General features: G+C 36.8%; 1 protein-coding gene across 3 annotated transcripts in view; it reads left to right on the top strand.

Annotated features, from left to right (window-relative positions):
• raly (RALY heterogeneous nuclear ribonucleoprotein) overlaps positions 1–24,428 on the top strand; it is a 113,100-nt gene that overhangs the window by 37,959 nt on the left and 50,713 nt on the right. The window contains exon 1 of one of the 3 annotated variants that reach the window (XM_025907389.1): positions 2,878–2,928. The exons of the other annotated variants lie outside the window; for them this stretch is intronic. The gene's annotated coding sequence lies outside the window, so the exon portion shown is untranslated. Of the gene's footprint in view, positions 1–2,877; positions 2,929–24,428 lie in introns of those variants that run through there. 3 annotated transcript variants of the gene reach the window in all.

Genomic DNA, 24,428 nt, shown 5'->3' with positions numbered 1-24,428 from the left:
AGGTGAAGTTAATAGGCAGGCATAATTCTCCAGATGCGGATGACTTCATTGGAGAAATTGGCCTAGAAACATTTAATTTAAGTCCAAATTACTGTGGAAGTTTCTCATTCTGCTGGCAATTTAACAGAAAATAACATAAAATGGCCGTGCAGGTTACGATGAAGCACACAAAGAGGGGAAGTAATTGAAAAGTATTGTCCTTCAGGAAATATAAATGGGGTGAAAAAGACAAGAGAGAAGTATCGAGAAGGGAAGAGAAAGAAGGAGTGATGAAGAAAAGAGAATAAAAGGACCCGTTTTAGAAATAATAAATGGGCTAAAGCCAAAAATAAGATAAACAGCAGGAAAAAATGATGAATAAAAACAAAGTAAGAGGGCAGGTGGCAAGAATGGAGAATGACTTGGATGATAGACAAAAGGGAAGGGAATGTAGATGCTGAACACACAAGAGAGTGTCATTTTATATGTGTGTGTGAGGGAAAATGATATTAAAACGGACATACTGCTTAAAAGCACTTGAACTACCTTAAACATACATCTTCTAAAGTGACTTTCAGAGCTTCGCTTTTTGATCTGAGTGTGGTTACAACAAAAACAGCCCTTGTTGCACAAACCTGAATAATTCAACATCTTTAGTTCTTGCAAAGTGGAAGCAGCATGGTGGCCACAACTGAACTAGACAGTGAGGGCACAGTTCCAGCTGTGCCTTCTGCTTTAGAAACTCTCACTTGAAGCATCTTTGATGTGTCGTGATCTCTCTGTAAAAGCAAAACAATAAAAGTAAACAGCTTAGTTAATTAATTTTTGATGTCGTGTTTTTGTGTCTCCGCAGTCTTTGCTCATAGACACTTAACTTGGGTCGAGGTTAGGGAGCTGGGAGAAAGAGGAGTGCTTTATTAAAATTTATGTCATGCATTCAACTTTCAAAAGGTCCCCAGAAGCCATTCATGGTGGCTGACTAGCAACATCTTGTGCCCTTTGATGAACTTTTGTGTGCTTGCAAAGTAAGCTGTTAAGCAGCTAAACTGCATTATAACTGTGATTTTTGAAAGAATGCATTTGTAGCGTTGAATATTTCTATAATTGCAAGCCAAGTTTCTACCACCATCTCATCTCAGGAAATGATTATCCCTGTAAAATCATCTTTTTTTAGCTTAGGGTTTACTGCTGACTGTTACCTTCTTTCAGCAACTGCAACTACAAATATTGTTAGTCCAAAAAAGAAGTTGTAAAATAAGGTATATGCAACAATTGCAGCAATTTGCAGCCTGTTTATTTGACTATGTACTCGTATTTGTGGGAGAAGACCCCATTTACAAGACTTAGTGGATTATATAGGAGTTATGGTAGTTAATTGTTTAGGATTTCTGGTGACTCCCAAGATGAGCTATAGGGAGTGGTTACTTGCTTAGTATGCTATAACAAGTTAAACATAAAATATATCTAATCATATTCAAAGATACTGTATTTGTGCAAATTTTCTGTTAATACTTTAGTTGTAAGTAATTATTTGTAATGCAAAAAGAAGAAAATTATCCCTTTTCCTGCTCTTACATTGCATTTCAATATACAGTGCCCATCTTGGTATAAAAGAGATATCCAGATAATTACAGGAATAGTATTCTTTATTTGCGTAAACCTGCATAGTTGCCTTTTAGCAAGTCTCTAAAACTTCTCTAATGGAGTTACGTACCTGACAAATAGACTGTGCTTGCAACAAGAGAGGTCAACTTCAGGTGTACATGTCCAGCAGCTGAATGGTACTGGGAACCAAAGACCCAGTGCTTAATAAATTATTGTGGGATAAATACGAATTAAATAAGTAATAAGGTTTGTACTGAAAGTTTAATACTGCAGTAATGTGGGTATTGGTGGTGAAAAAGGATCATTGGTTCCTAGCGGCGTTTGATCCATTAGTTCGTAGCCAGTTCCCACCAGAGTACATTTACAACAGGCTGGAATGAGAAGATGAATTATTAAGCCCAAATAGAGACAAAAGAAAAAATCTTCTGACTGCTGCTATGGTGCTCAGCTTGTACTGCTCAGAGGAAAACAGCTTACTTTAAGATGTATGGAAGAATAACATATACAAAGAAAGAATAAGTGAATGATGAGTGAAATGAAGATCAAAACTAGTTTTTTGATAAAGGTTGTGTGAAAGTCTGGACTGGGACAAAAATCAGCCCTGGGATTTTTAGTTAAGTTGGCTCGTGATTGGTCAAAATAGCCCAAATGGTCCAATTAAATATGACGACATAGTTGTGCAACTCCTCAAAGCACTAGTACAGCTACATGAGTAGTAGTACACGAAAAAAATATATAAACAAAAACAAACAAATTGAATATATGCATATATGTTTGATTATTGATACTGAAAGAGTTCGTCTGTTTGATCAGATTGGTACGGCTGTTGCACTGGAGTGCAGCATGTGACAATTAAAAGCTAAACTTAAGCTACTAGCAGTAGCTCATGGTCAAAGAAGCCATTCATTTTACTTGAATTCTTGAATCTTTTACTTCCTAATTATGTCCCTCCATCTATTTTCATCCACGTTTATTAACCCTCCTCTGAAACTTCTCCACTGCTATTATGAGCAGCAGCAGCAGCAGTTTGACTAGTGACCAGTACCTGTGAGGGCTCGTTTACTCGTTGTCGCTGGTACTGCAGTTGACAGTGCAGCTGCAGCAGCCTCGATAGCCAACATCTCAGTTTGCTTAACACATTTTGATGAATCTGTTTTTAATTTCTTTTTCGTTTTCTGTCTTACCCTTTCAGCTCGACCTTTTTGCTTTTGTTTGTCAGTCTTTATCAATCACACCTTCCACACTAAACTTGGTTCTATGAGGTGCATGAGCAGGAAGGTGGTGTAGGGGCCTGGCAAATGTTCACCAGACCAGCCCTGGTTGTGTGCACACCCTGCAGCAAAGGTGGGTTTAAGACACTCGTCCCCACAAATTTGTGTTGTGAATGTCAAATACCCAGCTTGCTTTTCATCAGTTGCAATGGATCCATTGTATAGAAGCCTTTCAAGCCTCTGCTGTCTTATATTTTATATGTTTATCCTAATTTATTACATCTCCAAGAGCAATGAAGCAGTTTGAACATATGGTTGAGCTGTGAAGGTTTTAAAACTTTGGGGAAGTACTACAACAATCTCATTTTGGTTCCAGTTGATTGCTTTTCATTTCCCATCTGTATTTGTATTGCTCTTCTCTCACTCCTTGGTGAATTGACCCTTACGGTTCAAACTGAGATGAAGCTCAGTTTGAACCGTAGTTTGATTTACGAAAAGATGTTGTGTCCTAACCCCTTCAAACTCTGGTTGTGTTTGATAGTGATGTGACCTAACCCCTTCACTGGAGCACAACAGAGGTACTTTTTAATTTGCGTTGTGGTTTCATCATGCATTTATGAAAAACAGTATGTTTGCGTGTGTTACTGAGTGACTTGCCACTTCTTCACTTCAGTGCTTTGCGTGGCAACATGCATGCATTCCTCCCTTGAATAACTCCTGTTGTTCTTGTTTCTCTTCTTGTCTTGGTGAAATAAACAAGGTTGTTGGCATTAACTGTGACCACAAACCAAAGGCGTTATTTACTTTGTGAACAGTGAGCATTGTTAGAAGGTAGGAATCATAATGATGAAGAAAAGGTTAAAAAGAGCTCTGAAAGTTTTACAGAAAAGAAAAAGAGCGAGATCAGAAGCAGCATACAGAAACAATAGATTTGCATTAACGTAGAGGTTGTTAGCGAGCACGCACAGAAGAGCCAATTGTTAGAAACTATTTTGTGTTTCTTATTATAATTTTGTAATGCTCTGCAAAGGATATTCATATTACATATTGTGAAGGATGAATAATTTAACTCTTTTAGTATGTCGCACAACATAAAATTAACTGTTGTCTTAATGAGGTTCATGTTTTAAGGCAAATATCTTACTGTAGAGATAGAAACTCAATGATCCCTGTGATCAGAGGTCAAACTCTGTTGGTTCATGTGTACGGAGTAAAGGGAGTGAAAAAGAAAAAACAAACAGGACAAAACTCAAACCATGCTTAGAAAACCGCCTTTTCCTGAAAGTCGTAAAAGCTTTATTCCACACAGCAGTTTAGTTTTCAGCATTCGAAAAACTAAAGGCTGCTTGATCAAAATTTTTTGTCTTTGCACTTTGAGCACTGGAAGACCCCTAGGTAATATATTGGAAGCATGCCAGACTTGATAAATGTTTTGAAACAGTGGTGAGGAAGCACGTTAGGAGGCAGATTAGTGGATGATGCAATCACCAGACCTCCAACCAAGAGACAACCAATTCTGTGGGATCTTCACTTTGTTCTTTGAGTCTCTCTTTGTCGGATGCCGCTTCTCGTTTTTCCTTTTTCTGATCAATGGTGTGCCACACTTTTAGTAATTGGTCTGAAATTTGTAACTGTCCAAACAGCATTTTCACACTCAAAAATGAACAGAAGCCTATTTCACATTAACAATGCTGCCTTATTCAACCAATGTTTTTTTTCTCTCTGCTGTAGTGTGGGGGAGGTTTCTCACCTGTACTTTGGTTCAACATCAAGTGTAAAGGGTCTGGAGCAAAAAGCACCCACATAAACTGTATTTCTCCTGAAATTAATTTCAATTCATTTTAATCACAATGTTTTTTCAGTTTCACTTAAAACGTAATAATAAAGTATTTTAAGCATTAGTATTACAGATTAGTAAGGAACTACAAAATATTTAATTAATCATTTATAATTACATTTATTACATTTTTACATTCATATTAGTCTTACATTAGCACTCATTAGTATTTAATGAACAAACGGAGCTGTAAACACTGTGGGTTTTTTTCATTAATTTATGTCTGTTTAATTAAATCATTTATATACTTTATAAATGATGGATTAACATTTCTAAATAGAGTATTTTATCAAGTGCAAATCAATTATTTAATGGGTCATATTATCAATTAGCAAATTATTGAGATGCACATTTATACATATAATGGTTAAGACAGGCAGTAATTCTTGAGTATCTAATCGGTTCTGCTTGTCCTTCAGCAGTTTAGTAATCACAGTTTTCAAGACCAATGACACTCGAGCTGATTTTAATTTTGGTGAAAACTGGATCAAGGTATCACCAAATGTGAAAATCAGTAGAAACTTTATTTTACCCAGAATTTTTTTTTTTTATTGCATCATCTTTAAACTTCAAAAGAATAGTCCCGATCTAAAATTTAAGACCACTTGAAAAATGGCAAAAAATCATATTTTGCTTGGTTGGATTTAACAAGGTTCCCATTAGAGCTTCAAAATGCAACCAGATCAAATGGGAGTGAGCATTCTATTTATTGAAAACAGTCACGGTGGAGCTACTCATTACTGAGTTCATGTTTGGAACTTTGATTTCTGTTCTGGGGGATTTACGGATTTATTTGGAGGTGTGGTGTTAAACTGTTGATCAGCTATAAAACAGCCTGTTTCAGTTTAAATGTTGTATTCAATTGCATCTTCAAAAAATGTTTTGTCTCACTCCCATTTCTTCCTGTTGCATTTTCATGCTCTACTTGGAACCTTGTTAAGATCCAACCATGAAAAATAGAATTTTTTGCTATTTTTCAAGTGGTTTTAAACTTTTTATGAGGACTACTAGACCTTGGGAACATGAGTGCCTGTTTTGGCTAAGCATTTGACCTTTAATGTTAGTGACCGAGGTCAAAGCTGATCTTGATCTTGAAAAATTAAAAAAAAACATATTGAGTATAATATATCATATCAAAGGGCATGGAGAGAGCTGCACAACACACTATGACATCACAATGAGGCCATAAAGTTTCGCAAAATCGCACACTGCATAAAAATATCTTTAAAAAATCAGGTTTTTACATCTTATATAAGCCAAATATTTGAGACAGTTCTGCTCCAATCATAGGGAAAAATATAATAAAGCACACTATTTTCATATGTCATGCTTGAAGGTCATAGGTCAAAGGCCAAGGTCACACGAATTAGGAACAAGCCAGGATCATCTCCAAAATTTAAAGCAATACATTAGTCATTAGGGGACATAAGCACTTTCTTTGTTTGAGCTATTTTTTCAATATATTGTTTCACTTCACAATGACATAAAACGATTAATATACTACACCTGATTTCCACGTTACCAATGCTGACATTAGCTACTCCCTCCTGTTCCCTTAGGTCCTCATCCACCGCTCACCTTATTGTTCCCCTTGCCCGTCTCTCCACTATGAGGAACAGAGCTTTCAGCCGCTCTGCTCCCCACCTCTGGAATTCACTTTCTCCTGATATTAGAAATACCAGCTCTCTTCCCTTTCAAGTCAAAACTGAAAACCCACCTCTTCAAACTGGCTTACTCTCTTTATAATTAGTCTTAGTCTCCCATAATTTCACTGTACATGTACTACAGTGACAATAAAGGACTATTCTATTCTATTTTATTTTATTTAAACATTGCCTCCAATTATTGTGTAATGTTGTTTTTATCCTTTTTACTGTTTGTCTTCTATGCTTTGTACAGTGACCTTGGTTTTTAGAAACAAAATGTATTGTATGTACTATTATTACCATAAATTATCTACAAAAACTGCTGATGCCATCAGGCTGATGTCAGCATGTTGCAATAAAAACATGATAAAACATCAACATTTTAGTAAATTAAAATAAAAATGTATTCAAAAGAAGCACTTTTTAATGATTAAGAAATTGGCTCATTTGCGACTTTCGGTGATTCAAATTTGTCTTGAAATGTAATATAAACAATTCCTACTGGTGTCACTCTCTGAACAAAGAGTGTATAACCACACAGTGATGCTCCATGTCCTGTATTATTGGGGTAATGTTGTGCTGAAGTGCTTAATACTGTATCGAAAAAAAAACCCAAGTCCCATGGAAATACAGACCTATCAGTCACAGATTTGTCCTTCAGCATTATAATGTGATCCAAAACCTTGAAAGAAAAAGCTTCAAATATCAGAAGAGCAGCATAATTTCCAGACATAAATCCTATCAAAACCAAAGCAATACATTTGTGGGAACTTTGCAAACAGTTTTGGAATGAACTTTGGATTGTAGAAAGGATTCCACAGGGATGTGTTCAGCTGCTGAATGAGAAAAGCATTTTACAGTTACTGGAGTGTATTTATGCATACACAGTACATATTTCTACATCACAGGAAAACTTTCAGGGTAACAATGGCAAAGAGACAAATGCACTGGTTTTGCTTCATAAAGATATTAACAAGATATTATAAAAACCTATAGCTATTATTCATACAAGTCAGTTATATTTAATTGCACAGACACAGTGTCAGTGGCTAGAGTCCTTCCCTTTTTGCACTCCTGCTGCCTTTAAATATAAACAGGTTTCTTAAATACCACCACACACTCATACACAACCACTCACACTCACACCGAAAATCTCAATCATAAGAACAGCTGTGGTTTTATATAGATTAAAGTAATTTTACATAAAGGAACTGAATATAAAATGTATGCAAAAACAATGAATGTATTCTGAACCTAATTACATGCTGTGTGATTGGTCTTACAAGAGTAAAAGAATGTAACACCAGTGAAGGAAGAAACATAAGCAAACATCTGAGAAGTCTAAAGCTCATTTTTGCGAGTGTTTTAATAGAAAAGCTCCTGAATCATCACATATAAAAACAGGCTTTTCTAACTTAATGACTCAAAGACCAAATCTGCTTCTTTTATCACAAGAAAAAAAAAATCCTCCCAAGAACAGAATAATCCTTTGCATTATTTACATTACTTTAATTGCTCCTAGTGTAATTCATTTATGTCGCTGTTGCTTATTGGCCCCGGCTGTAAAATGCCAAACATCCACTGGAGCAAATTTCAAACCCCAGTTTTTCTCATTCTAAGCTCACTGTGCATAGACTAGGTTGGACTTTGAGCTTTTGTATTTTGTTTATGACTGAGCAACAGTAATAATGATTATGGTAATTAATCTTGTTGTTACAATATTGGCGTAACTTGTCTCATTCTCCTCTCTGTATAACTTGCCTCCATGATTGCCTGGTTGCCTTGGCGATGGCAACTGAACACCCATCAAATGCCAGTCACTCAGTTTCACCATACTTAATGAAACACTTCCTGACTTTCAGTCTCCTGCGCCTGTCTCTTCACATTCATTTACTACTTCCCATGTTCTTCGCTGTCTTTCACCTTTGCCTTGTTTGCCCTCTTCCCTTTCCTATGCTGGTTTGCATTTTAAGCCATCACTCTTTGTTATTTTTGGTCGTTTTCCACACCCACTTTTATTCTTCTTGCTCCTTTTTAAGACACTTTAGGGTGTATCTGTGTGTGTGCAGCCACTGAATGTATTTACCTGAATTTAAATGTTTATAATATAAACAGGATTTATAAATGTTTTTACAAGGAAGTGTGCATACATGAGCAGTTTGCAGTATATGTGGGTTGCCACACATAGAGGAAAAGCGCCATGACTTTGCATCCAGTTGCCTCATTATGGTATTTAGTCAGGCTTATGTTTAAGCATAAGTCTGCTGGTTGGTATGGATCTAATCCTGTTTAAACACATCCCGTGCTTGTGTGTTATTTGAGGCTTAGTTGTGTGTCAGAAAGTAACTTGTGTTTGAGTCAAAAACTGAAACAAAGATAGAGACAGAGAAAGATCAAGGATTTAAAAATAACAGGGTTAGAGGCCACAGAATCGGTGCACATATCTCAAGCACTTTGTGAACCTATTTTTGAGAAGCAAACTATAAATAAATGTAATATTATTTATTATCTTTTTTTTTTTAAATTGATTTAGTTCCAATGTGAACTCTTTATGTGGTGAAATATGGTGCACTTGCACTATCTTGTGATCCATAACAAGCCTGTGCATGGTTCACACCCAGATTGTTAAAGGCAGTGTGAGTGCAACCCACCAGTGTAATAAGGCAAGACAACCGTGCCTCATTTGAGTTAACCCTTGGCCTCTGTCACATTATTGTAGGGCTTTCAACATAGTGACTATCTGGACCAAGACTTCCTATTTTGCTCACTGGTTTATGACTGTAGATAAATTCAAAAAGTGAACATAAAGCTCACTTGTAGTTGGATGATAGCCAGTAGTTTCAAGATGGAGTTTTAGCAAAGACAGACATCTCTTGTTCTACCACACTGATTGTTTATATTGCACCCAAATCCTGTTGCACCCAAAGTGAATGATCAATTAAACTTGGCCACAAATGGAAACCAAATTAGTTCCAGTACCAAAACATATGTCCCTTAAAACATATATTTATATGAAGCTTTGTGTTTCTAGAGATTACTGAGGAAACAACTTCCAAAAAGAGCAAATATGGAAGGCCCTTGGTAGGTTTATAAGGGTGAATGGACTTCACTGAAGGGATGAAAAAAATGTCTAGAAACAAAAATAACAGAGTCAGATGTACAAAAGATTTGTGCAGGAAGGTTCATACCTCACATATTTCAAGTTATACATTTATACTATGTTGTAAATAATTGTGTACATTTGGGTTCTTTTTTTTTTTTGGCATACTTTATTAATCCCCTGTAGGGAAATTACTCTCTGCATTTAACCCATTCACTCAGTGAAGCAGTAGGCAGCCACCAATCCAGCGCCCGGGGAGCAGTTTGTAGGGATGGTACTTTGCTCAGGGGTACCTCAGGGTAGCCGTTCGGTGAACCCCGACCTTTTGATCATGGGGCAAACGCTCTACCTGCTGAGCTGTCTCCTCCCCTACTTAAATATTAATGTAGTTATTTGGTGAGATTAAAAAATAATTTGGTGGTACTTGTTTATCTTGATGCAAGATAACTCTTTGTTTTCTTTAAATAATACCAAATGCTGCAGCTTCTAAATTCTCTTACTACAATAGCGAAAAATAATAAAGACAAAAAACCCCAACAACATTTCAATTGATGTTTTGCTTTTGAAATAAATAAAAACTATCCTGACCAGCAAACTAACCTTTAAATTTCATACACGGTCATGTGTCAGCAGGATGGTGCTGTTACAAATGAAACCACTAACGTTTCACCCGGATGAGGGATTAGTATCTAAATCAGAAAGAGCAGATTTGTGATGTTGGTTATTTAATATTTGTGCTATTTCTGTTGCAATGCTATATGGAATGGCCTTCATACCCACTAAAGTTTCCTCTCATCTAATCTTACTCCCAGAAAAAAAAAGAAAGAAAGAAGGCTGGTGATTTTGGAGAAAAAAGAGAATGTGGAACTGAGGTCAAATGGGCCCCACACCTTGTTTCTTACTTGACTGAACATTCAGCATTGTTCACCCCAGGGCTCTGTCCACCATGTCCATCTCTCTACAGGTGTGTGTGTGTGTGTGTGTGTGTGTGTCTAACGATGAAGAGAAGCTGAACACAAAAAAAAAATACTGAAAGGAAAAAGGACAGAGAAGAGCATAAGAATAGGACAAATAAAGCAGAAGTTGAAGGACAAATTTTAGATGATGCTCGACAGAGTTTGCGATTGCTCAAATAATACTTGCACATATAACAGGGTTAAGATGAGGTGACTAGATACACTTGGTTGAGAGTAGTGAGGTTGAATATTTTAAGAAATTTAAAAAAAAAAAGAGATTGTTAAGGAAGATGCAATGCAAACTTGAGTTTTACCCTCTGGCTACACTGAACGCATATTTTCAGGATCTTTATGTGCAGCACACTGTGGCTGTGAGTCACAGGCAAAACAAGACAGTGAGCTTTAGTGTGTGGACCCAGCATTGCACTGTGAAGTTTTTCCACTGAGTTTATGTAGCAAAGTTAAATTACCGTGTACAGACTGCAGTAAACTATGTGAGAAGTAAAGTTACTAAGCAACTGCCAGTTGGTACAGACAACAAATCCTGGAGACATTTCCCATATTCTCTCTAGTATCATTTAGTCAAAGCAAACACTATATGATTCATATGTGTGTAAAAAGGGCTGTGCACACATGTAAAAAACTAATGACTGCCCCGTTTTTACTCTTGAGAAGAACATTCCTGAAGTGCATATGCTCCACTTATACTCTGGTATAGCCTCTTTCATTGATTATCAATGTTGCAGCATCTGCAGATGCTACATGCACAGGGTTACTTTAAAGAATAAACTCATATCCAATCCACCCCCACATCCCCAGTCCCAGTATCTACTATCTTACCACCTCGCACTGCATAATATCATTGTACTTCCTGCATTAGTAGTAGGGAGTGTGGGCATTTGTTAATGTAAAACCTGTCCTGTAGGATCATCCAGTATGAAGAGTTGTCCTTGGGAGATGGGGAAATGAGTAAACACAGGAGTGGTTATGAATTTAATGTGTTCAAATTTTCCTTCAAGGTGCCCCGTAGCATTTTCTTGTTTACATTCAGTTTTACTCACCAGAAGGCTTTGTAATCATTTTTTTGTTCTTTTTTTGTTGAAACCTAGCAAAATAGTTCTGCCAGTTATTTGCAAAGTTGCATTGGCGTATTTGTGTATTGCTTACCAATATGAATTATTTTATAAAGCAAAATCTGCATCTGCAAAGTGGCAAGCAGTTTGAGGAAAAAGTGAAAAAAAATCCCACTCAGAAAGTGTTAAAATTATTTAAAGTGGCGTGTGCTTAACAAATATGTTTAAGCACATGCTAACAAACACTGGACTGAGCAGCTTCACCTGAGGGTGACTGCTTTTGAGACACAGACATGCAAACTTTCAGCCAACAAAAGAGACTCAGCGATCATAAAGGGCATTAGTTTTCAACTTTCTCATCACTCGATTCAAACCTGAAACAAGGAGGCCGAAAGACAGAATCTGAAGACTTTAAACTGACAGATAACTGGGCTTGACAGATTTTTTTTTTCAAGAATTAATCAGTCAGACACACACGGTACAACTGTAGCCTGTGGTAATATAGATAAAAATGCAACAACACTGAGATGTCCATTTTAATGATTTTGAAATTTCTGCATGAAAAATACAAGTGTTGCACAGAAATGCTAAAAGTGCCCATCAATTACACATGCCCACACACACACACGCACACACACGCACACCCACACACACACACACACACACACACACAGTCAAGACTGTGATTTTATCCCCGGGCTGTGGTTCCCATTAACATCCTGTATCTGCTGCAGTGTTAACCGCCTGCAGTGCCAATCAACTGGAATGCCAGTTTACAGCCAGTGGCAGGAGCCGCAGTTGTTGTATCTTACTATCGTAGTGTTTTTCTTTTTCCTGTTTCCTGCAGGGAGAAAGATGGAGAGAAGCATACAGACAATCAGAGGATTGTAGAGGGAAAGATAAAGAGAGGACATGGGCAGAAAGAAGTGGTGACACATTTAAAAGAAAAAATACACACTTGTGGTGGATTGTTGATTTCATTTAAAAATGAAAGCTAGTGCCAGTGGAGAGGAAGCACAAGGAATGGTTTCCTGCAACACAGGAAAAAGTCCCTCTGGTACGGCAGGAAACTGTAAGTTAAAAAAAAAAAAACATGCACAAAAAACTAAACTAAACTAAATTTTATTTTCCTCCATTGTATTAGGTAGAAACAAAAAGTTCAGAAATCGACCAACTAAGGAGTTACAGTGGTCCCTTGCTATAACGCGGTTCACCTTTCACGGCCTCACTGTTTCGCGGATTATTTTTATGTGCAATTTTGCATGCCTTTTTTTTCTTTTTTACACAGCGCATTGTGTTCTGCATCCTTATCAGCTGTAGACCATTGTCAATCAATCTCCTCCGTGCCGTGTCTCCTGTACAGTACAGAATGCGTTCAGCTTGTCAAATTTACATAAATCTTCAATCGCTAGTAGTGTGACTCTGAAGTGCTGTACTGTATGTTTGTAAGTTTTCTCCTTAACAAACACAACAATGTCGACGAAACGTTTTGCACCGTCAAAAGCAACTGTGGTAGCACCCAAAAGGCAGAGGAAGATGCTAACCATCGCACAAAATGTTGGACTTCTGGACATGCTAAAGGATGGTAGAAGTTACTGTATTTTTTGGATTATAAGGCGCATTAAGTGAAACAAAAGTCAGATAAGTCAAACTTTAGTCATTCTTCTTGCTTCCTCTACTTCTGTACCATTGATTCATTAATGTTGAATTCTTTCGCAGCTGCTCTATTCCCGTGTTCTGGACCTGAAAACAGGGTTTGATCTTTGGTTTCATTCTATAATACTGGACTTATGTTTCTATGTAGGTTTGAACTTTGCGGGTGTTTAAACAAGAGAGAAAAGTGTGAAAACGTTCATGCCTGTCTGAGATAAGTGTATAAAGTGTGTAGTGATGGATTTTACAGCCTTAAAACATCTATAATACTTGTAAAAAATAAAGTTGGCTACTTCGCAGATTTCACCTATCGCGGGTTATTTGTAGAACGTAACTCCGGCAATAAACGAGGGATCACTGTATTTCTACCTAGTATCAAAGTAGTGGAAACAGTAACCTACATTTTTACATTGTTACCTTTCTTCCCATGTTAATGAATACTGTGTCACGGGCTGGGTCTGTGACCTAGCATTTTGAGTTTATTTTGTATTTTTGATTTCTTATGTTATATTGAAAATATGTTAAGTTCTTGTGTTGCTATTATCAATTAGGATGTAGTTGATTTTCATTCTAGTTTTCGTTTCTTCTATTACTCTTCTATTACTCCTCTATGTAGTCTGTCTTGTCCTCAGTGTTTTATTGTTAGTTGTGCCCGTGCTCTCATCTCCCTTATCTGTTCTCATGTGTCTCTCCTTGTGTTTTATGTCTGTGTGTTCCATATTGTCAGGCTTGTGTTGCCATGTCTACATCTCTCAATGTTTCCTGTTTTATTTTGAAGAGTCAGGTGTTTCCATGTTGTATGTGTTTTGCTATACTTCCCCTGTGGCATCAATATGTTCATTCCAGTCAGCTGTTTCCCCAAGTGTTTCCACTTCCCCTGATCAGCTCTTGTGTGTTTTCATTCAGTCTTTGTCAGGTCGTCTGTTTATCTCCCTCCATGTCATGTCAGGTTAAAGTATTTCATGACTCTGTTGAGGTCATGTTCATGTAACTTTGTCATAATTGTCATAGTCTAGATTTCTCCAGTTTAGGTTTTAGTTTCGGTTTTGCCTCATTTCGTTTTTGCCTTGTTTAGTATTCATGTTTTTTCGACCAAATAAACGGCTCATTTTTTGTTAGAATTCAGTTCCGTGTCTGCATTGGGTCCGTTTCATAAACTCACCGGCGTGTCCCGCCGTGACACAGTGGGGCTGTTAATTAACAAAAAAATAAATCTAAATTGGAAATAAAACATAACTAAAGTTGCTTCATAACTCAGTGTGATTGAGTGTTTTCTATTTATTATCTGTGAAATCTCCTTTATCTTTTATTATGACACTGAGAATTTCCAGGAAAAAAACAAAAGGGCATTAAATGAGCACTGAGTTCCCATCAGCCCCCCTGTCAGCTCAGTTTGCCTGTTATTTGTTTGTTTGGTTCTAATTGGTGCAACATCCAGCCTCAGCTTTGGGCTGAGATGGTGAGAGACTGATCACAAAGAGGCTGCAGTATAAGCAATATGCCAACTACACTGTTTAATGATGAGTGCCAGGAGCGTGTGTTGTGCAGTCTCTCTCTCTCTCTTTCTCTCTCTCTCTCTATATATATGTGTTTGTTTAGAGTGCAGCTATGCATGTTTGTTAAGAAAAATAATGAATATCGTGGTTCTACATAATAATGAAGCAATAAATAATAAAAGACTCAAATAAATGGCATCTTACTCTTACATCATTCTTATATCATTCAGTTTTGCTGTTATTTGTTTCAGAAGTCACTTTTCACATCGATAGCTGTGACAGTTTTATTAACTCTAAATAAGCAAATAGAAAAAAAGAAATTCGTTTGACTGGTGTTAACTTTAGAAGTAAAAATGATTAAATTAACTTAATGAGTTTAAATTCATCAACATTTATAGTCTGATTCCATCACCATCAACTGACAACAGAAATACTTTGTAAAGTGTCTCTATGCACACTCATATTTTAGATGAAACTTTCATATCAGACGTCATCTTTAGTAATAAATCAGTGGCTCCTCTGAGGGAGTATGGTTTATGGTTATAATAAATATCAGAGAGAAACTCAGATGTGGTTCAGTTTTCTACAGTGGCTCTACTATTCATTCTTTTGAAACCCACAGTTTTTATTACGTTTGGCTCTCTCATCAACCAACCTCCACCAGCAGTTCCCCAGCAAGCAACACACTGTATTCTAACATTACCAAGGTTAGCTAATGAAATAGATTGAGCACTTTAGAGTATAAGGAATTATATAATTTATTGGTTATTTTAAGACACAAAATCAGAGCTAACACTGCAGTCAGACATGAACATGTGCCTTGTACCATACCAATAAAAAAGATGAATGATTTACACAAGTGCTTCTCAAACTGTTCCTTGCATGTCCTACTTCATAAGCAGAGAAAGGTTCACAGGCCACACTCTAAAATTTCTATTAACAAAAATTTAAAAAATAAATAAATAAGAGGAATCTTATACTCAGCTTAGCTTCACCACACGTTTTCATCTTGGTTACTCTTCCTTGATTTTTCCCAACATGCCAAAGAAGAGTTAGGTTAGTCATTATGAAAGTTGTTTTACTTTTTTGGGGTTCAATTTGGTGTTGATGTAATGTAATGGATACATAGTGGTGATTGTGTCTATGGATTTAGGTTTTCTTTGAGCACTAAAGTAGCTAGTTTAAATGTGCATTTGTCAACTGTTTCTATCAAAAATAGGTTAATTTATTTATTTATCATTTATCATGATTTTGGGGACTTATTTCAACTTTGTATTGTGGCTGAGAGAAACAAGGTCAGTTCTTCCACTGTTTAACACTCCGAAAAGACACATTGAACCAGATTACAGCATACTGTCTTTATCCTTTCATGTATGCTCACAGTCTCCAGCACCCTTCTGCATTCTGCCTGGATGTCCTCACATTTCTGCATATTTCCTGGGTGAAACATTGTATTATTGCTATTTAGCTGAATACCAAATATCTGTGTATGATTTGCAGCAAAATAGTAAAATGAGTAATTTTTGTTATCAATATTACACTGGAAAAATGTTTCCCATCATTGTTATGCTGGTTGTATAAATTTGACTGCTAAACATATTAAAAAAAGGGGTTTTTTCAAATGTTTGATATTTTGTTGGGTACTTTAATCATGAAGACATCAAAAATATACAAACTAGAGATATAGAATATCTTTAATTTTAACATATTTTGATGAGAAATATTTCAAATCAAGGTAATTTTAAAAAATGTGTAAGAATTATATTAATATAAAAATAACAAAGCATGTCTTCTAATTATGGGGCCCATCTTTAGGGGGATTTGTATCTCTCCTATATAAGTATCATAAGTCCAAATCAGGATAGATCCTGATCTGAGCATTACCTCACAGGATGTAGCATAAGTTTATTCTCAAGAATCCCAAATACATTATAGTCCTGCCTATACCTCGGGCCTCAGTAGTCCAGATGAAAAACAAGCTAAAATTAGAAAATAATTGAGATGTGTGCCGCGCATGGGCTGATGTGAATAAGAAGCAGCTGATGAGCCCAGCATTGCATGTCCATCTCAGTTTGTTTTGATTGGAGTGGACTGCAAATGAATTGGTTAGGAGAGACAGAAAGGAATCCGCTGCCAATGACAATTGACTTAGACCGGCACTGATCCATGTGCAAGACAGAAAGCACTCAGCCTTCAGTATGAGTGTGTTTGTGAGGGATTCGGTTGAAATCAAGTAGCACTGGAGCATTTGTTTTTAAGAATGAGTGTGTTTTGGTGAGTCTAGGTGAGTAGGCTATAGTAAATCCAAAGTATCCCCGTGTGGTAATCACGCATGTATGCATGGGTGTATGTTGATTATGTGTAAATGTAGTGTGATTGAGCAGGAATTATAATCAGAGCGTTCAAAGTTTCTCATTAGAATTCAAGGTTGCTGTAAAACATGTCCTTATACTAATGCATCAGAATATGTCCACTGACAGTGACTTTAAAAAACAACACACTATATGTGAGGGAATGCAAAAAATAACATGACTCTTCCCACAATTGCACAGTTTTTAAGTGATGCGGTATGAATAACGACAAAGTCTGCATTTGTGGTAATGAAGCAAATCACACAAAAAACTCCTACTTTTCAGTTCATTTGTTTGATGGGAAGATTGCGATGCATTTGTAACCTGCAAAACCCACACTCAGCTGTAGTGTCTTCTGTCAGTGCTTAGAAGAAACGCTTAAAAAAAACGCACTCTGTCATGGAAATACGTTAAAACAGGTCACTACAGCATAAATTTCATCCCAATTGATGCAAGGTTTATAGGAGTACATGTTATTTTACCAGACAAATCCAGAGTGGACGGATTTTAACAGCTCAGGCCTTAATCTCCTCTAGGGGGCTGAATTAAACACCCCCCACCACCAACCCCAGAACCAGTGTGTATTTTGTGTGAAAGCCCCTTTGTCATTTATTAGTATTTCCTCCTTAAGTGTTGATCCCATAATCCACAACTGCAAAGATGAAGGTGGTGAAAAACAAGTAAAACACAAGAAAGAAATCAGTTTAGACATAAATCATATGTATATAAATTATAAGGTATTTATGACTGTACTTTTATTAATCAAGGACACAGACCAGGTGTATTTCTGTGGCCATGTAAAATATTTCAGCTCACTTTGATGAAAGCGGCGTAGTTACCACACTGACATGACCCTCAACGGCCATCACTACGATAAAAACACAAGACACACTCTTGACTTAAAACTAAAGCATTTTCAGAACAATTTGATAATGTCTGATCACATCTAATTAATCGGTTCACTACTGCTTACATTTTTTTACTAATATTTATTATATGACTACCACAAAGCTACACGTGAAACTTCAACCTACCAGTAGCTCTGTGGCATGTGAAATAACAGGTTAAAATATGTTCTACTCCTGTGCTCCCTTGAACAATGTCTAGTGAAAAGAAATTGAATTTTAAAAAAAAGAACCAGGGTTATTTTATTCAGCTATGAATGTAACATGAACTGAGAGATAAGGGGTTCAATAAAAAGCTTACAGCTGACCAAAGGAGGCAAACTGGTTGCTAAGCTGCTATTTCAAGTTGATAAATGTAAAAAATTTCTTCTCTAAAAGGAGTACACTGCAATTCTTAAACATTATGGTCAGACTGATTTTCATGTTAAACACTACTCAGCTTGTGAGAATGGTGGTGGCCTAGAATTTCTATGGGAGACCCTGCATTATGCACTGGAGGTGTGGCACTTTGATGACATGGTTGTTTACCAAGCAGGAAGAGCAATGGATGTATTTATTTATTGGTATGATGATTTAATTTTATCAATAGACAGACTAAAAGATGATGATGTTGTTGTGTCTCATTTCCTGGTGCCTCAGTTGTGAAGAATTATTATGCTTTTAGTCCTTCATTCTTCTGATGGACAAAGAAGAGCAACTTTAAATCAGGAGTGATTTCAAATGGTTTGTTGGCTGCTCTGAAAAAGGGCCCTTTTTTTCATTATACGACCTAAGAGTAAGGTCTGCTTTTTGAGGAACTTGGTACAAGTACAACTTGATATTAAATCAATAAAAACTGCACAACTGAACTCGTGCTTTTATTTACTTGACTATATTGTGCAGCAGTTTGTATATTATGATTTGTCAACAGTCAATTTGTTGTACTCCACTCCAATGCTTTTACAATAAAACATTTTTGAAACAAAGCAAAGTGAAGAGCTGGAGGGATGAGGCAGGGAAGCCTTGATGGAGAGAAAAGGACTGAAGGTGGAGAAAGAGAGAGAGAGACAAAGAGAGGTAAGGCTGTAATGAAAGAGGTATTGATTTTCTATAGAGGCTCTTTAATCAGAAGCTGTACTGACACATCCTGAGGGAGGATATATACACGTGTGTGTGTTTGCATGTTTACGTGCAGGGCCAAGTATATTCAAATACACTTCATTTCATTGTAGACACTTTCAGTTTGTGTCTGGGTTTCATGTTGGTTGTGTGTTCCAGTGTGCATGTTTGTGGGTTTTTTTATATGCCGTGTGTGTGTGTGTGTGTGTGTGTGTGTGTGTGTGTGGGCAGGCAGTAGATAGATAGATGAGGCTGCCCGGTAGATGGATGAGTGGAACAACCAGTCGTTCATCATCTGGAGAACAAGGAATTCAGGAAATGCTGTGAGAGAGAGGGGAGGGGACACAAGGGAGGGAGGAAGAGGAGGGATGATGATGAGGATGGAGGAGAAAGGGAAGGTGCAGAAGGAAGAAGAGTTGTGACAGTGTGAAAGAAAAGAATGAAAAGAAGAGAACACAGGAGTAGGAAAGGGAAGATGGAGGAAGAGAGAATGAAATGCAATTAAAAAGTCATGAAAAGGGGAGATAGGGAAAATCGGTGGGTGAAAAGAGCAGAAGTTTAAAGGGTAGAAAATCAAATGGAGAGGGAAGAGGGAGAGAAGAAAAAGGAGAGGGTTCTGTGAAACAAGAACTCTATGTTAGAAGAGAAAAAGGAGGGATAATAAGGAAGGAAAGGAAGAAAGAAGGGAAAGTCAGGGAGGGAACAGCAGACATTACAGGAGATGAAAAAGAAAAAAGGTCAACCACAAAATTATGAAGAATTATGAAGTTGGTAGATAAGCTAAAGATTAAAAAAAATAGGACTTTTTTTACTGACTTTTTGTCATTTACATTTGAACTAGTATAGCTATTGGTATTGATTTACTTCTTCAGGGTATCAGAAAAATCAATTAGCAGAACCTTGATTATTGATGATGTGTGAGTCTGTATTGGTTTAGAAAATTATCTGCTGCATTGTGATAAAAAATGTAAAAGGTTCTCTAGAAAGACCTAAAATATACAGTAATTCATTCAGTATTTATTGGGAAAGTTGATTTGAATGTTTGATATATGCTGATTCTCAAGCTTGTGCTTGAGCTACAAATTAAGTGGAATTTTGTGTACACTTGTGCGTTTTCAAAAATATCATCATGAATGTTGGAACTGAAAAAATTGAAATGAGCAGATAAATGCAGCCCGAATAGGAACGTTGGACTACAGCCATTCCACCTCTAGTCAGCTCAAAATGGAGGCGGATACATTCATTCTTGAGGATCTATAAATTTTTTATTTAATGAAACGTAGGTTGCCCTCTTATTAATTGCCTACCTGAGCTCATAGTGAACAGATGTTGAGTCTGCAGTGATTGCAGAGCAGAAAACAATGCAGTATTGATCCGTTCATTGGCTTCCCTGGTTCCAGGAACAACAGTTCATTAATGCAGTCTAAGAGGGTCTATCTGTCTCTATTACTGCCTTGTTGGCCTGCATGGCAATGATTTATAGGCAACCTGTGGAGGCAGTGGAGACAGCTAATGTTGCCCTGAGTGGGAATTGAAGACTTATCTGTGATGAAGCCAGTGGTGAACGGTGGGCTGTCGAACATGTAACTATCACCATTAGAAGCTGTAATATCGTCAGAATCCTTGTCTCAGACACTTACCAAACACATGCAGCTTCTATAACTTCATTCTTTTATTTCATTCATTTCTTACTTGCCTTTCTTATTTAGTGACAGTAAATAATAGATCTTCTTGCAAAGGGTGCTGGACATCAAATAATTGCCATTGTGCCAAAGGTCACACAGTGGTAAGTAGAGTTTGCAGGTAGTTAGTGTAAACTTGATGAAGCTAGTGTTGTTGTAACTTTAATTGTTGTAACAGTTAATTGTGCCTCAGCAATAGGTCTCTCTACACTGCAGTGATACTGTATGTCTGAAGGAACTTACCCTTTGTCTTGTCCTGTTTTCCTTGACCGTTGTATTGTTTTGCTCAAGGCCTAACTGGACTTGGATTGTCCATTTCTTCTCTAAAATTGTGGGGGGTTTATTTTATGTTAATTTAAGTCAAAGAAACTTGGACTTAAAAGACTTTTATGTGACAATATGTTCATGGTTGTAAGGGAAATCTTTTTAAACATATTGCAGGATTGGACCAAGTGCATCCCAATGAATATGGTGAGGAAATTCAATCAAATGACAACAGTAAGGATAAAAGCAATGCATTCATTTAATCCCTGCACTCACACACATAATACATCTCAAATTGTTCTATACAAAGACAGCATGCTCCAGTGGCCAGTATTTAGTGGTATATTAAATGGCTTACTCAGTGAGACCTCAGCACTGGGATTTATAGCAGTTTGCTGCTGTTCTACTTCTTCAAATTAACCACATTTTTTGCCAGAAAATCTTTCTACGTTTTTACAGTGAATTTCAAATAACGTCAGATAAATAGCAAATAACAATGCCGTGCTCTCGCAAGTAATGGTGTTTGTTTCTAGGAAGTTCAATTTGGTTGGACACTGTAAAATGAGAACTATCTATACTTCGGAAACTATTGAAATATGGTGCCCAAAACCCTGAAGCTGCTTTTAAAATATTAAACATACATCATCACAGTCTGATGTTCAAAGCACTCCAGAAATTATTTTATGATGAAAGGCTGTAATGTGCTTATTGTGGTCCCTGTTGCCTGAAGAAAAACCACCAAACAACAAAATGAGGCCAGAAATGAAAGGTACCCTACCACCGAGTTTAGAGTGGTGTTAGAGTAGTGTTTTACTTTACTATGAAAGTCGTAAAAACCAAACAAGGCAGAGTCAGACTGGAGGAAAGGCAACAAGAGTTTTCTGGTAATTGTTAAATTATCCATTTTGTTTATTTTCCTTTAAGAAATTAAAGGATCGCACTCATTTTCCAAAATACATCTATTATTCATTGCAGCGCTCTCGCTCCACAAAATTCACTGGCTAGTCCTGAATATGTTAACAACTGAAACAAAAGTTGATATACAAACAAGTCGTGCATCATCGGACTGTATTACTGACGGCCATTCTCACAATAAGAATTACAGTCTATGCCACGTGTTCTCGAGCCTTCCATTTAGTGCTGAATCACAACAGTTGAATACAGTTAATGTATTTTGTAAAAGTTCTTTAGTCATTTTGGTCAAATCAATCTGCAATTAGGAGGTTTTGGTGCATATAGGATTATTCATACAGGGATGACTACATGACTATGAGTCAAGTGTTTTTATTTTAACACCTTATGTTGTTTTAAAATCTAATAAAAGCTGAAATGAAAGTAAATATTTTTTTAAAATGAAAACTAAACAGAAATGAGACAACTTGGGAATCACCCAAAGACTCTAAACAAATAAAAACAAAAACTGATGCTAATTACAAATGTCATGATCTTTTTTTTTTCTTTTTCCATTTTGATATTTAGTTTATACCTTTCTGATTTAGTGTTCAGGCTTTTGCATTTCGTGGTGTAAATAATTGATTTCTTGTGTTTTTGTTTATTCTTCCCTCACCTGTACCTTCTTATATCTTCATGTCAAATTGTCATCTCTGTATTTCATTTAGTTACTTCCAGTTGTACTTATATAGTCCTCTGTCTTCTGTGCCTTGTTGTTAGTTTTATTTCCTTTGTGTCATTTGTATTGATTCGATTCAGCTGTTCCTCATTTCCCACTTGTGTCCTCTTTTGCCCTGATTACCCTCAGTGTCTCTGTATGTGTATATAGCCCTGCTCTTGTGTTTATTTGTTGTGTTAGCCTGCACTGGTTGTTACTGCTTCATTGTCTCATTCCTGTTTGAGTTTTTTTGTACTTTCTGCAGCCAACCTTAATAAAGGCTAGTTTTTGTGTTCTTTTGTTTTGAGTCTGTTGTTTGGGTCAAATTCCTGCAAACCATGACAGCTATACTAACCCAGCTTGTAGTTCTGATGAGCACCTCCCTTAAACTAATTTTTGAGCAACTTTTTTAGTTATTAATTAATTCATACTGAAGATGAAGGTAATTAAATTATAATTTGTATGACATATTTATTGTATTAAACTAGATGGGTGGCAGATTAACAAAACTAAAGTAGCCTTCTTCAACTCATCAGCATATAATTCCTTTAACTTGCCTTTAAAGAAATGCGTAGCACAACCAAATGTTATATGCATCAATTCACTGAACCTCACTCAATACCCCCAATTTATGCTATACAACAGGGGTGGGCAACTCCAGGCCTCAAGGGCCAGTGTCCTGTAGGGTTTAGATGTGTCCTTGATCCAACATATCTGATTTAAATGGCTAAATTACCTCCTCAACATGTCTTGAAGTTCTCCAGACGCCTGGTAATGAACTAATCATTTGATTCAGGTGTGTTAACCCAGGGTGCTAGCTAAAACCTGCAGGACACCGGCCCTTGAAGCCTGCAGTTGCCCACTCCTGCTATACATGCTTTCAAACATTAATTCATGCACTCATTCATGCATTGCATTCAATTCTTTTAATTGTGTACTATTTTTTTCAGTCATTTTTTGTTTATTTTTTTTATGTTCACTTTTCCTGACGATTTTTGACAAGCAGTGGGTAGATACTGTCTTCTTCCAGTAAGAGTAGAAAAGGCAACCGTGACACTTTTATTGCACCACGAAAAGTTTTGAAGAAAAGCATTAGGTGGGCGGCTGCATTCTTTCTCTAACTTCAACAAAATGGTTTGTGATATGAACTTCACTATAACCTCACTGGAAGAGTCAAAGGCCAGAAATGGGTTGTTGTGATCAACTCGACTTGTATGTGTCTTTTGGATGACTACTGTAAACGTTTAAGATTCTGACTGCAGTGAAGTGTAATGAATCTTGAATGGACTTCATATTCATAGTATATTTATCATGCTCAGGTTATAGTCTAACGAGATACTGTTTCTATAGTAACAGATAAATGGGCTCTCCCTGTTTTCCTCTCTCTTGCTCTGGACTCAAAAGGCACATTTCTCTGCACAGTTCACCAAATCTTAGTGATTATACATGTATGCAACTCGTAGGCTGCTGGGACTTGAAGTGGCATCAGTCACTTGGCTCTGTGCTGATCTGTTGGTAAAACAATGGGGAAAAAGTGGCGTTAGGAGAAGGAATGACAAACAAACCGGGCTAAAGAAAGAGACCAAGAAAAATGCAAAAGGGTAGAGGTGGAGATGAAGTGCATTAGCTTAAATAGACAGTGTTGTTTTTATCCTTCACTTCTCAAACTGAAAAGCTTAACTTACAGTGCTTTGGTAAAGAGTTATGAGAATTTAACTTTAGAACATGAGCTATCTATGAAGAGAAATGTAAAATTTCTGACCTTGTGTGTGATGTTTGGCCAGTTCTTCCTTCAAAAAGACTTTTAAAGGCTGTTTTTAGGGTTAAAATTACACTTGGGTCAAATTAGGGTAAGGTAGGGCTAGGCATTTAGCTGGCCAAGGTCAAAATAAACCAGGTCAGATTAAACGTGTATCAAGTACAAAGATGTGAGTTTTTCTTTTATTGTCATTTTTAATAAACT

Source organism: Oreochromis niloticus, linkage group LG5, assembly GCF_001858045.2.
Source record: "Oreochromis niloticus isolate F11D_XX linkage group LG5, O_niloticus_UMD_NMBU, whole genome shotgun sequence".
In the NCBI taxonomy this organism is placed as follows: domain Eukaryota; kingdom Metazoa; phylum Chordata; class Actinopteri; order Cichliformes; family Cichlidae; genus Oreochromis; species Oreochromis niloticus.
Note: the sequence above shows the minus strand (reverse complement) of the source record. Positions and strands in the feature narration are given on the sequence as shown.